At 51.3% G+C, this 16,342-nt stretch overlaps 1 non-coding gene across 1 annotated transcript; it reads left to right on the top strand.

Annotated features, from left to right (window-relative positions):
- Positions 1-15,179: 15,179 nt before the first annotated feature.
- Positions 15,180-15,288, top strand: LOC120696298. The gene has a single exon (XR_005684076.1). It is a non-coding gene; the product is annotated as a small nucleolar RNA R71 (small nucleolar RNA).
- The last annotated feature ends 1,054 nt before the right edge of the window (positions 15,289-16,342 follow it).

Here is a 16,342-nt window from a genome sequence, read left to right on the forward strand (position 1 = left end):
CCTTGCCCTTCTTGAGCAACTCACGAATCTCCTGCAGCTTCTCATCATCTTTCTGATGCTGCCTGATCTCTGCCTCTAGAGTCGGTACTGCCTCAAATGCTGCACTGGAAGTATGATGCAAGAAGCCCAGACTCAGCTGCTCGAACTCCTCGCATAGCTCTGGAGGCATCTGGAAAGCCACGGCCATGTTGACATAACTTCTTCTGCTCAGAGCATCTGCTACAACATTGGCCTTGCCCGGATGATAGTGAATCTCCAGATCATAGTCCTTGACCAACTCTAACCATCTCCTCTGCCGCATGTTCAGCTCATTCTGCGTGAAAATGTACTTGAGGCTCTTGTGATCGGTGTAGATATCACACCGCTGCCCATACAAGTAATGCCTCCAAATCTTCAGAGCATGCACAACTGCGGCTAACTCAAGATCATGAGTAGGATAATTCAGCTCATGCCGACGTAACTGCCGTGAAGCATAAGCTATCACTCTGCCCTCCTGCATCAGAACACACCCAAGACCATCCTTCGAAGCATCACAATATACCGTGAACCTCTTCGTCTGGTCTGGCAGAGTCAGGACTGGCGCCGTAGTCAACCTCTTTTTCAGCTCATCAAAGGCCATCTGACGCTCATCAGTCCATACAAAAGCCACATTCTTCTCCAGCAAAGAAGTCAAAGGCTTCGCGATCTTGGAGAAATTCTCGATGAACCTCCGATAATATCCAGCTAAGCCCAAGAAAGACCTGACTTCCTTCACTGTCTGCGGTGTCTCCCACTCGAGCACATCTTTCACCTTGCTCGGATCAACAGCAATGCCTCCCTGAGAGATAACATGACCAAGGAATGGCACCTCGTCAATCCAGAACTCGCACTTGCTGAACTTGGCATACAGCTGATGCTCTCTCAATCTCTGCAACACGAGCCTCAGATGCTCTTCATGCTCTTCCTCTGTCTTGGAGAAGATCAGAATATCATCAATGAAAATCACCACGAAGACATCCAGATAATCCATGAAGACCATGTTCATCAGATGCATGAAGAAAGCCGGGGCATTAGTCAAGCCGAAGGACATGACTGTATACTCATATAGCCCGTACTTGCAGGTGAATGCCGTCTTCGGAATATCCCCAGGACGGATCCTCAGTTGAAAGTAACCCGAACGAAGATCAATCTTCGAGAATATACGAGCACCTCGAAGCAAATCGAAGAGATCCTCAATACGGGGCAGTGGATGCTTGTTCTTGATAGTAACTGCATTCAGCTCCCGATAATCCACACACATCCTCTTCGAGCCATCCTTCTTATCTACCAGCAATAATGGAAAAGCCCAAGGAGAGAAGCTGCGACGGATATAGCCCTTGGCTAGCAACTCATCAATAGTCTTCTTTACTTCTTCATGCTCTATAGGCGCCATACGGTAGGGCCGCTTTGCAATAGGAGCTGTGCCAGGCAAGAGATCAATACAAAACTCAATGGCGCGTTCAGGCGGCATACCTGGCAGATCATCCGGAAAGACATCCGGGAATTCAGACACCACGCGAATACCGTCCGTGGGTCTAGCCTCCATCTGATGAAGAAATCCAGAAGGCTCTACTGCACTGATAACAACCTCTTGGCCACTGGAAGCTGATAGCAAGACTGTCCTCTGAGCACAATCTATCCGAACTCCCCACTTGGCCAGAGTCTCCATTCCCAGAATGACATCAATGCCCTTGGTGTCTAGCACCATCAGATCAGTACAGAACTCTACTCCCCTCAAAGAAACACTGACTCTCGGGCAGTAAGTGTGAGACCTCAACTGTCCTCCCGGTGAAGATACTAACAGGCACCTCTTTAATGTGCTAGTATGAATACCATGATGCTCGACAAAAGACTGAGTAATGAAGGAATGCGTAGCACCAGTATCAAAAAGCACTGTAGCTGGATATGAATTAACCATGAACGTACCAATAACCACGTTGGGAGCCTCGGCCGCTGACTCGGCCGTCACGTGGTTCACCCTGCCCTGTGCTGGCGCCCTGGGCTGGGCTGGGCGGCCCTGCTGTCCCGCCTGCGCCTTCCGGGGGCAAGCGTTGGCGTAGTGCCCCGGCTGGCCGCAGTGAAAGCAGGTGCGAGGAGGTCCCTGAGCCTGCTGTCCGGTAGGAGCTGCCGGACGTGGAGCCTGCGGTGCTGGTGGAGCTGGTGGAGCACGAGCCGGAGGTGCCGGTAACCTCTGGCCCTGACCTGCCTGCTGCTGTCGAGGCGGGTACTGCTGCGGTGGCCTCTGCTGGTACTGCTGAGGAGGCCGGTACTGAGGCTGGTACTGCTGGGGCTGCTGGAGTCGAGGACGAGTGTTGCTGCCGGAAGCAACGGGGACAACCTTCCTCTTCTTGTCCTCCATCTCCAAGTGCTTACGCTCAGTGTTGAGCGCACTGTCAACCAGATGGTTGAAGTCGTCGAAGCGGAGGTTGAGCAGCGCGTACTGGAGGTAGTCCTCAAGACCCTCCATAAAGTGCTCCTGCTTCTTGCGGTCATCCGCAACCTCGGCAGGGGCGTAGCGTGCCAACTGAAGAAAACGATCACGATACTCCGTGACCGACATAGTCCCCTGAATTCACAAAGACAGATAGATATCGGAAAATTAACTCAGGATTCATAAGGATAGAACAAGGGGGCATTAGCTCAAAAGAAACCGCTGAATGATTATATTTAAGATTACCTGCTTCAGTGCAAGGAACTCCTTCTGCTTCATCTTCATAACGCCCGCGGGGACGTTGTGGCTGCGGAAACGCTCCCTGAACTGGAGCCAAGTGAGAGCCTCGCGGTCGTGAACTGGATGGGACTCCCACTAGTCCAAAGCTGCACCTCGCAGCTGTCCTGCGGCGTACAAGACGCGCTCACGATCATCGCACTGGGCGATGTCCAGCTGACGCTCCACTGCACGGAGCCAGTCGTCAGCCTGAAGAGGGTCGGACGTGTGAGAGAACGTCGGCGGGTGACCCCTCAGGAACTCAGCACGCCTGTCGCGAGGCTGCGGCGGTGGAGGAGGCGGAGGCTGAGTGTGAGCGTGCTGAAGAGCCTGAACGGTGTTGTTCAGGGTAGCCATCATCTGCATCTGGAGCTGGAAGTACTGCTCCGGAGTCAAGGGCGGAGGCATCGGGATCCCAGTACCCTGGTTGTTCTGACCCTGCTGCTGGCCAGAACCTGAACCGGTGCTCCTGGTGTTCACCATCTGATTTGAACAAAAGATTTCACGAGTAAGGATATTGCAGGAATAAACTCAGATGGATATGATAACTCTTTGCGGAAAAAGACTCAGCCATGATAAAGTAGACAGGATAGGGTTGACTGTTTTACCCCCAACGATCTAACTCATTTTATTAATTAGTTAACTTTAACATCTGAGTGATTTTCTTTAAGCAAATTTAAACTACTAAGCTATGCAATCATTCAAAAATCCAAATCAAGCATGTAGCATAATAACAAGCAGACAATTTTCACAACTTAGCCGAGTTTAGCAATAAGACTCGACTAACACAACGCGTCGCAGAACGTGCTATCGTGTTATTATAAAAAGGGTCACCTAGCTAACTCATGGTGGACAGATGACTGATTCAGGCCAAAATCTACGAAACTATTCTTCAGAGAGAGAAATCAAGGCAAGACGGGTAAAAAGTCAAAGAAGTCAAGGGGTATAATAGTAAAATAATTTCAGCAGGCAAGGATTGGAGAGAAGAAGTCCTAAAACTCGACCAGTTCTATCTAGGCTTCGTCCTACAGTCGATATGGCTCTGATACCACTCTGTAACACCCGGTTTATAAAAGAACATAAACCGAGCAATCATATACGTGCCAGGATCAAGTCACACGTATATACAACAGAATGAACAGTATATCATAGCACATATCACGTAAAAAGACATAAATAAGCGAATACGAATGTTATTTATTACAATAATGACAAAAATGTCTGATACAGCGGAAGCGAAGTACAAAATACGATAAAAGCTCTCCGAAGCTGAAGCAGGGCGCCACAGGGACGTCGACTGGGAGACGAAGCACCTAGAAGTCCTCGTAGTCCTGGTAGCGCTGGACGAACTCCCTCATGTCGGCAGGAACTGAGCAGCAGTAGCGTATCCAAGAGGAAAAAGTAGAGAAGAGGCAAGAGTGAGTACACAACTTGTACTCAACAAGTATAACACAAACTATGAGGCTCTAGGCTGGCTGACTCAACTGCATTAGCTTTTAATCTTGGCAAAATTTTATTAAAGCTATTTACTATGAGTTGATGAATTACCATTAACCCAGTTACATAGTAATTAATCAGAATTAATTATACTACTACTGAGAACCAAACCACGACCAAGCCACCAAGGTAAACCCCGAGAAGCACCTCCCTCGTCGGAAGGAGATAACTTCACTAATCAAAAGGAGGATCTGGGCCGCTCATAACCGTGAGCACGGCTAGTATACCAGTTTTACACTCTGCAGAGGTTGCACATCTTTACCCACAAGTCGTGAGCTACGCCAGTTGTTCATCACACTTCCTTAGGTGAGATGGCCAGCGACTCACTACGAGGCCTTTAGAAAGAATCTCGTTGGTAAGGCGTAACCGCGAGAGTTAGGTCGGCGACGATGGGGCCCACCTCCGGGGGTACAAGCACAGGAGCGCAATCCAAGCACAGACCAAGCCGGAGGAGCAGGGACCATTGAAGCTTACTACTCTTGCCCCGCAGGTAAGTTACTCCAAACCAAAAAGATCTAGTTATTACGCCAAGTCTATCCCATTCTAGCCTTGTGGTAGCGCTGTTGTCCCAGGTTGTCGCTCTATGAACCGGTCCTTATGGAGAGTGGCCAACCAGGCAGTAAGCACCGTGCTGGCCCCCTAAACCATGTTTCTAACAAAAGCCAATTTTAACGAGAAGTGAGCCACTCAAGCCACACAGAGTGCCACTCTCAGAATTAAGTTCAAGTAAACCATTAATCAAATTAATTAAAAAGGACCAGAGTGTGTTATAGCGCAGCAACCTAGCACAACTAACCAAAATGCAACCCAAAGGTATATATAAAGGATATAAAGTGGCTAGGAAATCCTTATAGGCATACAGTATTAAAATGCAGTATGAAATTGTATTTAAAGATGATAGGTTGTTCATGTTATACTTGCCTTCCTCGTACTGCTCCTGCTGCTGCTCAAAGTGCTCGGAAGACGGCTGCTCCGGGTACTGGTACTGAGGCTCCTCAGATGGATCCACGTCTACTCACGAACACATGGCCAAAACAATGCACAAAATAAGCATACAGGCAAACATTAACAAAAACTAAGAAACATTACATCAATACATGAAAACAGCGCACAAGACTATTCTAGAACTATTCTACGCGTTACAACGATCGCGTGGATATAAAGAACGCTAAAAACGGAGCTAAAACGCATTTTCTGGGCTAAAAACAAGTTCTAGGGGCTTATTTGTAAGAAAACTGAAGTTCCAGGGGCTTTTCTGCTAAAACCGAGGGCTAAAACGCAAAAACCAGAAAGATCCGAGGGCCAACGCGTAAAAAGACCCTAACTGGACGGCGGGTTCTATTCTGAGAAAAGCCAGGGGGTTATCTGCTAAAAACTGGGCCCAACTGTAAATATTTTTGAAAGCGCCTGGACTGCGGGTTGAAAACGAAGAAAGGTAGGGGTTCTTTAGCAAGTTTGCCAGGCCGAACCGGTATCTAGGGTTCTGGGCCGTTGGATTTAGATCTGGCGGTCCAGATCTGTTCGCGTCGGGTTCTAATCGGGGGCGTTTATTTTAGATCGGACGGCCGAGGGCCATCGGGCGTGGGGGCGGCGGCGCTGAGTCGCCGGAGTTAGGCTCCGCGGCGGCGCTGCGCCGGAGAAGACCGAATCCGGCCTTCCCGTGGTTGTTTCGGCTCGTGTTCAGGTCGGGGAGCGAGTGTGCACGACAGCGAACCCTTCTGGGCACATCCATAGAGCGGGTCAGGGCTCGGTGAGGCATGCCGCGGCGAGGGGCGGTCCTAGGTCGCCGGCGAGCCGTGGTAACATGGTTCCGGCCCGAAATTGGGTCAAACTTTGCTACGGGAAGCAACCCTGCGGCACGGGTGAACTTCTATAGTACCTAACACGGCCTATGGTTTCGCAGGGCGGCGGTTCATCCATGGCGTGGCGGCGCTGCCAAGCAACGGCGAGGAAAATCCCCGCGCGCGCAGAGGGAGGAAGGAAGGGGCACAAGGGCTGGCGAGGGTCCTTACCTCCTCGTGAAGCTCCTACGGGGGTCTAATTCGGCGCGGAAGGAGCGCAGCGGCCGATCCTCGTCGGCTCGGCGGCTCGGTGGAGATCCGGCGAAGAATTCCCGTGCGTGGCGCGGGGTAGAGGGAAGAAGACGCGGCCGGTGAGGATTCCGATCCTGCGGCGGTGCTCCTGCAGCAGCTCGTGGTAGCAGCGGCACTGCAGAGTGGCCGGACCACGGTAGCGCAGGGGCACGGCGAGGCCGAGCGGCGCGGGCGGCGCTGGATCTCGGCTGGGACTGCGGCTAGGGTTTAGGGCGGCGGGATGGGAGGCGTAGGTTGGCAGCGGTTGTGTTTAAAGGGGAGAGGCCGGGAATTTCGGCGTGCGTGCCCGGGTTGGCGTAGCGCTGCTATCGCGGCGGGCCGGTGCAACGCGAGGGAAGCGGATCTTGGCGTGATCCAGCTCCGATGTGGCACTTCTAGAAGGAGAGGGGTGCTCCGGAGGCTGGCCTGTAGGTCCAGGCACCAGAGCGGGGAGGCGGGGCCACGGGTCAGCGGAGAGCGGCGCCACGGAGCGGAACAGAGGCGCGGGCCGGGTGTCGCGGCGAAGAAGAAGGAGCTGTCAAGTGGGTCCGGCGCGTCAGCGAACGCAGAGACACGCGGGCGAGTGCGGTGCGGGCGAGCAACGCCGACAGGTGGGCCCGGGTGCGCAGGGAGAGAGGGCGACGCGCGAAGCGAGCTGGGCCGCGGCGCTGGACCGGGTGCGGGAGTCAGCCCATGCGGAAGAGAGCTGGCGCGCGCGTGGGAGTGGGCCGAAGGGGAGAGGAGAGGGTTGGGCCGGGCTGAGGTTGAGTTTGGCTTCGGGTTGGGCTGGGGTTTTCCTGGGTCTTGGGCTTCCTTTCCTTTTTCTTCTTCTATTTCTTTTCCTTTCTAATTCAAACAAAAACAACTAATTGAATTCAAACTAATTTGAATTCAAAACCTAACCACACAACAAAAGAAAAGATGCTCCAGCATGATGCAACAACAAAATTAACCTATGATGGATTTTAATTATTTATTGAACAAAAATTAGATTTAAATGCCAACTAAACACAATAAACCTTAGAAAATTAAATAAAACCAATTTAATTTATTAATAAATGCTGAAATTTAAATTAGGGTGTTACAGAAAGAGAGTGATAGCCACCCACTTGTGCATCAAACGAAGAGTCAGATTTTGAATGTCATTGCACCGAGGTGCAAACTTGCCAAGGACAACTTGACCCGAAATCAAACCCCAAAACTCATGTCGATCAAAACTGCGGCAAGCTTTTGCGAGGGAAACTGGCAAGAGCGCGCTAAAACCAATGAGGTGGCTGAAATTTCTCCAATTAAAATAGCGTCAACTCCAAAAAGTAGAAAAGAAACACCGTCGTCCACCTCCCGAAGAGTGCAAAGAAATTGTATGGTGAGGAGACAAGAACCATTCTCCTCAACGGGCACAAAGTCATCCCATCCAACCGCATGCCAAACACGAGCGAAGTCAACATCCATACCTATTTTCTCGAGAAGTTCTAGATCGAAGGCTCTGGTGTGACCAAAGCTTCGATGCTTGATCTTGGCATAGGCTTGATGCTCACGGTCATCTCGCAAGTCGAGGTACCGTGCATCATCTTCATCTATTTCCATGTGCTCGGCTTGCGGTTCTGCCACTTGCTCCTCAAATTGTTCTTCTTGTTCATAGTCCATCATGGTCGGTATTGGTGTAGGTTCGGGGGAATGACAAGAGCTCGACTCATCCCATGAACGGGATGAGCCTAACCTTGTCATCCTCTTGAGAGCTCCGGTTATCTTCCATCCTGCACCCTTCATGCTTGCAACAAGAACGAACAAGAACGATCGAGAACAACTCAACTCGGGTTACATTAGTGAATTGAAAATGAAACTCTTACCCGAAAGTTGTTCCTGCAAGTGTGTTGACAATCTTGTAGTAAAAAAATGAGAGAGAGAGAGAGTTTTCTTGCAATCAAACTTGAGCTAAAATCCAATGGAAACCCAAGCAAGAATGTGTGAGAGGGAGTGAGAGTGAAGAGAGTGAGCATGAGAGCTCAACACCCCTCTCTCGGCCTCTATTTAAAGGAAAACGAGCGAAGGCACAAGAAGAGAAGCCGGCCACAACGGTTAGGTGACCGTTGGAGCAAGTGGGGCACGCACAACGGCTGGAGCGACCCGGGTTTTCGAACGAAGAACTCGAATCCCTTTATCGTTGTGATAGTCCCTGGATCAGAAGCTATCACATACAGAACTCATTTCAGGCAGTAAATCAGTTCATACTCACTTAAAAAAAGAGGTTCAAACATGGATTTAATTATTACAAAATCCAAAGGATTTGCAATACGAATAATTTATTACAAGCCCATTGGGCTAAAATGGAACAAACAGAAAACAGTAGCGGTAGCTGGTCTTCAGGCCTTCCTTCATCTCGAACTTCATCTCCACAGGCAGCACTTGAGCGTAGCATGGGCTTCTATGCTTCAGTCGTACCACCCGTCAGTGATGGCGTCGAACTCCTGATCGGATCCTGCATCTTTGCAAATTATCCCCAAGGACGGGATGGGTTCACGTCACCATCCATATGCAAGCTTTAAGTGGATGCAAAGGTACAAAAAGTAGCCAATGATAGGCTGAGGTTTCCTATACAAATATATATATATATATATATATATATATATATATATATATATATATATATATATATATATATATATATATATATATATATATATAAGTCATCTGTCACTCTCCGACACGGGCCATACTGGCACCGGTCAACTACAAACCCCAGGTCGGTGTAGGAACTCCCTCTCCCTGCACCTCAGCTGACTCCACAGGGGGAAGTGGACTAGAGGGAGGTAGAAAGCTGGGTTTACTACTCTAGATGAAGTAACAGAAGAGTAGAAAATGTACATGACTGAGTACGCGGCTATACGTATAGATTTCACCCTGCAGGGGTTGTACACCTGTACCCACTCGCCCTGACGATAGCCAGGAGCGACCCGACTAGTCCCCGAAGCACCGGCCTACCGAAGCACTCTGAAGAGCGAGACTAACCGCTGCGGCACCATCCTGTCCCCCAGGTTGGGATGCAACCCCCTCGTGGTTGGGGCACCCTGGAGTTGTGTGGCCCTCCCCCTGCCATCCAGAGTTCCACCTAGCGCCAATGCTCCTCCCGCATCGGGCATCCCCCGCACTACCCTACTCCTGACAGGTCTGGTGACACGCATAGCTAGCTCGGACCGGATCTACCATCATAGTGGGTTAGTGGCGTGCACGAAAAGTCCTACAAATCTCAGATACCACATATGTGCATAAGAGTCGGGGCAAGCTCTCCCCACGCAGTCCTTCGTAGTGGTCCGCTAAAGGCACCCATAACAGGTCTCGCCTCGCCTTGGGCACCCATAATAGGTATTGCCCTTCCTTCTCTTCCCACACCCGCAACAGGTGCTCCCCAGAATGTGCCCAATACACATTCACTCTCTCATGCATGCCAAGACTATCCTATCATGGAATTCTCATACCCATTCACTCTCATAGTAGCCAAAGCATTTAGGAATCCATCAAGGAGTCATAGGGTACAAGGAATAGGGTAAATAAGTAGGTTGTGCAGGCTTATCTCACACACACAAGTAAAGAAATAGCAATTCTAGCAAGCAATGCCTAATAGGTATTCAAGTTGTAAATGGGCGTGAACCTGATGTCTCCTCGTCGAACTCCTGGGTCTCCTGGTAGTCCTAGTCGTCGGTCTTCTGTTCAGCAGCAGGACCTATTCCTAATTACGAATTACTATAGGGCCCAAAGTGCAACAATGCACAAAAGTACTCAAATAAGATCCAACTCACAAAAAAAACCTACTCTGATGCGTAGACTATGATTTTAGAAGAATTTTGAAACTGGTTTCATAATTTTCGGAGCTCCAGTTGATTTATTATGAATTTTTGAAGCTTAAAACAATTTTTGGAATTTATAAAAGGTTTTCAAAAAAAAAGAAAAACACACAGGCTGACACGTGGCAGCACCAGGGAGTGCCACGTGTCCTGTTGATGTCAGCATGATGTCAGCACGGGGTCCGCCAAATGCTGATGTCATCATGGCCTTTGATGACATCAATGTTGACCAACTGGGTCCACGTCCAGGTGGGGTCCACATGTCAGCGGCACTGAGTCACTGACCAGTGGGTCCCGCGTGTCAGGTTTCTCAGGAAAAAGAAAAAGGAAATGGGTGGCTGTACAACTGGGCTCAAAGTTTCTAGGCCGGCTCGGCTCGGCCCAACAGTTCGGCTCGGATTGGTCTTGACCGCGGCTCGGTGTCTTGGGCTGACTGGGGAAGCGGCTTAACTGGCCGGCTTGGCTTAGCGGACGGCTCCGCCCAGATCGGGCCGGTGGGCGAGGCGGCCCACTTCCCTTCCTCCCCTTCTTCTTTTCTTTTCCTTCCTCCTTCCTTCTCTTGCTGACGTCCCGGTCCCGCTGGTCGGCGGCTTCTTCCTTCCTCTGGCTTGTGGGGCCCGCCTATCGGTCTCTGGCTGGAATCGGGTGCGGCTGAACGATCTTGTGCGGATCGGGTGTGTGCGGCCGTGTGTGCGCATGCTCGATCAGGGCTACGCGCAGAGCAGAGCAGGCCTACGGTGGCGAGGGTCCAGGCGGCAACGGCGGCACGTCCTCCAGGCGGCGACGGCGAGGACCCTTCAGTGACGCGGCTTGAGGAAGGCGGCCGGAACAGCGACGAGCGTACGACAACGGCTTCGGGGTCATGTGCTTGCGGGGTCTGGATTTCCAGGACTGTGGCGGTGGTCAGCGGGGCTCGTCGGCGGCAAGGTCAGGTCAAGGCGGCGACAGCAAAAAAATGAGGCGGCGGCCTGGGTGCTGTAGGAACGCGCTCCCGTGCGTGGATTCCTGGCGTGCCAGGACCGCAGTGTGACCTAGTGCGCGGTGCACGGGCACTCCGGGTTCGCGGTACGACGTGGTGGCGAGGATAGGGTGACGACGGCTTGGGCAACGCGTGCGCGGGCAAGGCCAGCGCGCGGGGTCTAGGAGGGGTCGACGCCGGTGGCAAGCAGCGGAACCGCGTGAGGGTGTGGTCAAGAGCAACGAGATGCCGGCCGCTTGGCAGTATAGACAACAGAAACAGGGGCGACGTCAGGCTCCCTCTGCAGAACGGAGGGATAGGGTGGTTCTACAGCTCGCTAGGGGAAGGCTCGATGGCGGTCTTCAGCGGCGTGGTTAAAGCTCAAGCCCTGAAGGCTCGGCGGGCAGGGTGCTCCTGCACGCGCGCGGGGCATCGGTGTTTCGAGCCCGCAGCGGCGACACGGTGGCCGGTCAACCACGAGGCAGGACAGGGCGACATGGCGTGGTAAGATGGGGTCAGGGTGGGGCGGTGCGCGGACAACGCGGAGCCTGCGAGATGGTTGCGCAGGCGTGCGAGCTTGGCTCGATCCAGTGGCAAGGCGGGGCGAAGGCCCGACCTTGAACACCAAAGTGGACGTGCGCGCACTGCGCTCCCATGGAGAAGCCATGGCGAGGCCGTGGCGGCAGCGGGACAGACGGAGCTCCACTTGGCGGTGCAGGGGCATGGCCCCGAGCATGACCGGTCTGGGTTTGGGCACGCGCGCGCGTGAACACCCGGAAAGCCTGGGTCATGGCGGCGTCCCGATTGGGCGACGACAGCTGCGAGGTTTGGGTGCGGCGGGAGGTGACGTTGGCTCGACGGAGCACGCGGGCACTCGGGAAGCCGAGGCCTGACGTGGCCGTGACGCATGCATGGTGACGCCACGGTGGCGGTGAATGGATACGGCAGGGAACAGGGCGGCATCGGGCTCCTGCAGCGTGTACACACAATGGTTAGGAGGGCCCTATGGCTTGCTACGGCTCATCGGCGGCGAGAGGACCTACTGGTCTGGATCGAGGAAGACGAAGCTCGGTGCAGCGGATAGGCGAAGCAGTGGCGAGCCGGTGCTGTGCAGTGCCACGCGGCAACGTCGATGAAGATGATTGGGGCGCCAGCTTGGTGATGTCCTCCTCCTCCTCGCGGTGCTCCTCCTCTCCTTCTTCTTGCTCCCTTCTTCCTCCTCCCCTCCTCTGCTCAGGGTTCGATTGGTGGCGGCGGAAGGGGAAAAACCCCAGGAAGCTCTAGGGTTTCGAGGGTTGAGGCGAGGGGCTTTATAGGAGGTGGCTAGGGCTATGAGCTCATGGTGGCATGGACGCCGAGGGATAGGATGGGACGGCCACGGTGCGGGGGTACGTGGCAAGCATCAAGGGCATCTCCACCTTGCGCTCAGAGTCGCGGGCGCGGGCTGGCATGGCCATCAAGGAGCAGGCGGGACCGACAGGCATCGTAGGTGGCTGCAGGTGTGTCAGGCGAGGCCGTTGACCTCCTTTGGCGTGGAGCGGTGACTCCCCTCGCGTGAGTGCACGGGCAGGTGGGAGGGCAGCACGACGTCGTCTGCGCGAAGAGGAAGAATAGGGGAAAAGGGGAAAGCTGCAGCGTATGACCGGGCTATCAGCCGGCGCGGCTGAAGGCGTGAGGGGATGAGGGGGTGCGGCGAGCTGGGCTGGCTACGGTGCCGGGCGGTGATTGCGGGCCGTGCGCGGCTAGCAGGCCGAACGGGCGGATCAGGCCGGTGGAAGGGTGAACAGAGCAGGACGGCATATGGGTTGGGCTGGAGCGGCTTGATGTTTGGGCCGAAATGGGCCGGCGAGGTTAACAGGCCAAGGAAAAGGGAGCTAGGTGGGTTTGGGCTGGTTCAGGCCGGGTAGGAAAGGACGGGTTAGAAGTTAGTTGGGTTTTGGCCCAAGTTAGTTTCTTAGCATTTCGATTTCATTGGAATGGCCAAATTCAAATGAATTCCCACACAATTTCAAACAAAAGAAAATAAACTCACTTGAATTCAAATAAACATGGTAGATCAAAATTAAATCCAAATAACTCAAAATATTTCACACTAGCATTAGTGTCCTTATATTTAATATCTTTTATTTTCTAGGAATTTAGAGGGAATTAGAAGACAACCTTATATTATCCTAGATATTTTCACATTCACACAAAAAGTTTTTGAAAACTCGTATTTTTGGGATCAATAACATTCCGTAAAAATTACGGGATGTTACAACGGCTACCTGGGTTCGGCGACCTGTGGGGTCGGCCGAGCCCCTAGTGGGCCTGCTCGTGCTCCTCTTTGGCCGTTGAGCTCCAACGGTCATATGGAAGATGACCATGGGGTACTCGGCCAGAATTTGATCGAAAATATGTTCAAATTATTTTCCAAAGGATTTTGAAACTCAGAAAATTTTTGGTATTTTTTGTAAAGTGCTAGAAAAATTCCAGCATGCAGAAAACAATTTTGAAAATTTTTAAACATGAAGTGGAAAACAAAACAAAGAGGTGAAATAAATTGAAAAAGGTGAAGTGAAGTAAATATGAGATAATTACCATTTTACCTTTGGCAAGGGCGCGTCGTTTAAAGTCCAACATGCATGACTTTTCTCCATCATACTTACCATTGGTCGGCTTGTGCTAGAGAACTGGATGAGGCCGAACTCTCAACCTTCCGCCACACCTTCTTTGGTTTCTTCTTCCTTTTAGGTGTGGAGGGTCAATGTTCAGGCTGGGGTTCTGGTGCACCCCAGAGTGCTTGCCCTTTGCTATCATGTTGTATCATGAAGCGCTGCTCTTTCCTTCGCTTAAACCTAAAAAACATGTCCTCCTTTCTGACACGGAAACAGATTTCTCCCCTTCCGACATCGATCCTTACCTTGGCAGACCTTAGGAAAGGTGGCCCAAGTACGAGGTCGACTCCGAGGTCGCCCTCCATATCCATTACCACAAAATTGGCAAGGATGAAGGAATCACGTACTCATACGAAGATGTTTCCAGTTATCCCCTCGGGATATCGAACTATTGAATCTGCAAGCTGTACGAGCATCATTGTTGGGGAAAGAGTAGGATATTGAAGTTCTTCATATATTACCTTGGGCAAAATGTTGACGCTTGCCCCCAGATCATAGAGACATTGCTCGAAGTATTTGACGTAGATCGAGCAGCTGATCATGGGGACCCCTGGTTCCTCTTGCACTGCTGCCACCATGCCATCCCAAATGTCGTTCCTTGGGGGATTGCACCTACCTGCACGATTAGTGTGTGGTGGCCTCCGGGACGAGTTACCCCATCCGGTAGACACGATGCTAACATTTTCAATGGTAGACTCGGGTTGCCCCGGGATCTTTCCACTTTCAACATCAGGTAACGAAGCAGCAATTTGAGCAAGTTGGGTTTCGATCACTTTATTGAAACTTAATTGATTTTTAAGAGTTGAAGACAAAATTTCAAGCTTTACATTCAAACTTTCCAGGGTTTTATCATTGGCCAAAAGCTTTTTACTTATATTTTCATTGATTTTAGCTTGACCAAGCACAAGATCTCTTAAGGGAGGTTGGTTCGAATTGAAATTCGAATTAAAAGAAGGATTGTAGTTATTACCTCCCTGGAATGGTGGACGTGGCTGGTTCCACCCCTGGCCTCCTTGTTGTGGACGGGACCCGTTCTTGTTGTTGTTATTGAGGTAGGCGCAGTATTCATGGGTTTCGGGGCAGTTGTTCCCCGAATGTCCATCATTGCCACAGACTTCGCACATGAAATGCGAGCCCATGGCGTAGACAGGAGCATGGATCTGTTGCATGCTCCCTTCCTCCATCTTCTTGATGAGGAGGTCCAGTTTTGCGGCAATCAAATCCGTCTCCTTGACGGTATGCATGCCCATTATATGGGGTTGAAGTCGTTCATCGCTCCATCCCTGATTGGAGACCATTTTCTCGATCAATGCTTTGGCACTAGCGATGGTCAAGTCAAGGAAGGCTCCTCCAGCAGCAGCATCGATGTTGGTCCTGGATGTCATCGTGAGCCCATTGTAGAAGCTTTGTAGGATGAGCCACTCGTGCATGCCATGATGGGGACTAGCCAGGATGTAGTCCTGCAGCCTTTCCCATGCTTCTGGGATGGATTCCATCCCCGTCTGCAGGAAACTTGAAATCTTCCCGCGCAGGGCATTAGTTTTGCCCAGCGGGAAGAACTTTGCGAGGAACGCTTTGGAGCATTTGGCCCAGGTGTTGATGTCTTTCTCCTTGTAGAACCACTGTTTCACCTTCCCCAGCAGGCAGAAGGTGTGGTAGAACCACCTGAATTATCCCGGCTCAAGTGCGCTGGCCATCACCATAAAGGCAACACTGACACAAACGCACTTCAAACGGAACAATTCTTGGTCTGTCGGGTAACGTCCCGATACAACCACCGGTTCTCGGATCGAACAAGCATACCCCGCACGAAGGCGAGTGTAGAGATATTACAACCACATATTTTACAACACAAGCATAGTAGTCATTACAACATGTTTCAAAGTACTTATTACAGATCCAAACTTAGTAAAACATTAAACAAGCCATAAGTTTAAGTTCAAAAGCAGTGGAAAGAAAACACGACGGCTACAACACGTCGCAAAAGGGTACCAAGCTAGCCCAAACAAGGTATCACTCGTCAGGGTCATTGCCGGCCAAAGACGGATCCCATTCTATGGACCAGCCAGGAGGCAAAGAGTAGGGCCAAGACAGACTAGTGATCTGGTCCTCAAAACTCATACCTGAAAAAGGTTTCAACAGCAAGGCTGAGTATTCTAATACTCAGCAAGACTTAACCGTCAACGGATATACTTAGTCCACCTAGCTAGACTATGCAAGGTTTTGCAGGCTCTGGTTTTTCTTTTACTGAAAAGCAATAAAGAGTAGGTCCTTACTTGCAAATTTTAGCTTCCAAGATTCTAGTTGATTAACCATTCTATGTAAGCAACTACTCCTATTCAACCATGGTAGAACTTTAAGCAAACATCAAGATTGATCATCATAATGTTACTCTTATTACTCTGTGTGGCAAAGGGATCAAGCAGTCCCAAACCGTGAGAAGCGGACGATTCGAATCGAAATTTGTTGACCTGGCCAGGCAGACCTAACACACACGTTTGGAACACCGTCAGGTCGTTCCCAAACAACCGTTTACCTTTCATTCCGGCTTGTGGACAGGGTCAGTCTCCCCGACTACAGGGCACCAACCA

The sequence above is a fragment of the Panicum virgatum genome, chromosome 2K (genome assembly GCF_016808335.1).
Source record: "Panicum virgatum strain AP13 chromosome 2K, P.virgatum_v5, whole genome shotgun sequence".
NCBI classification, from domain to species: domain Eukaryota; kingdom Viridiplantae; phylum Streptophyta; class Magnoliopsida; order Poales; family Poaceae; genus Panicum; species Panicum virgatum.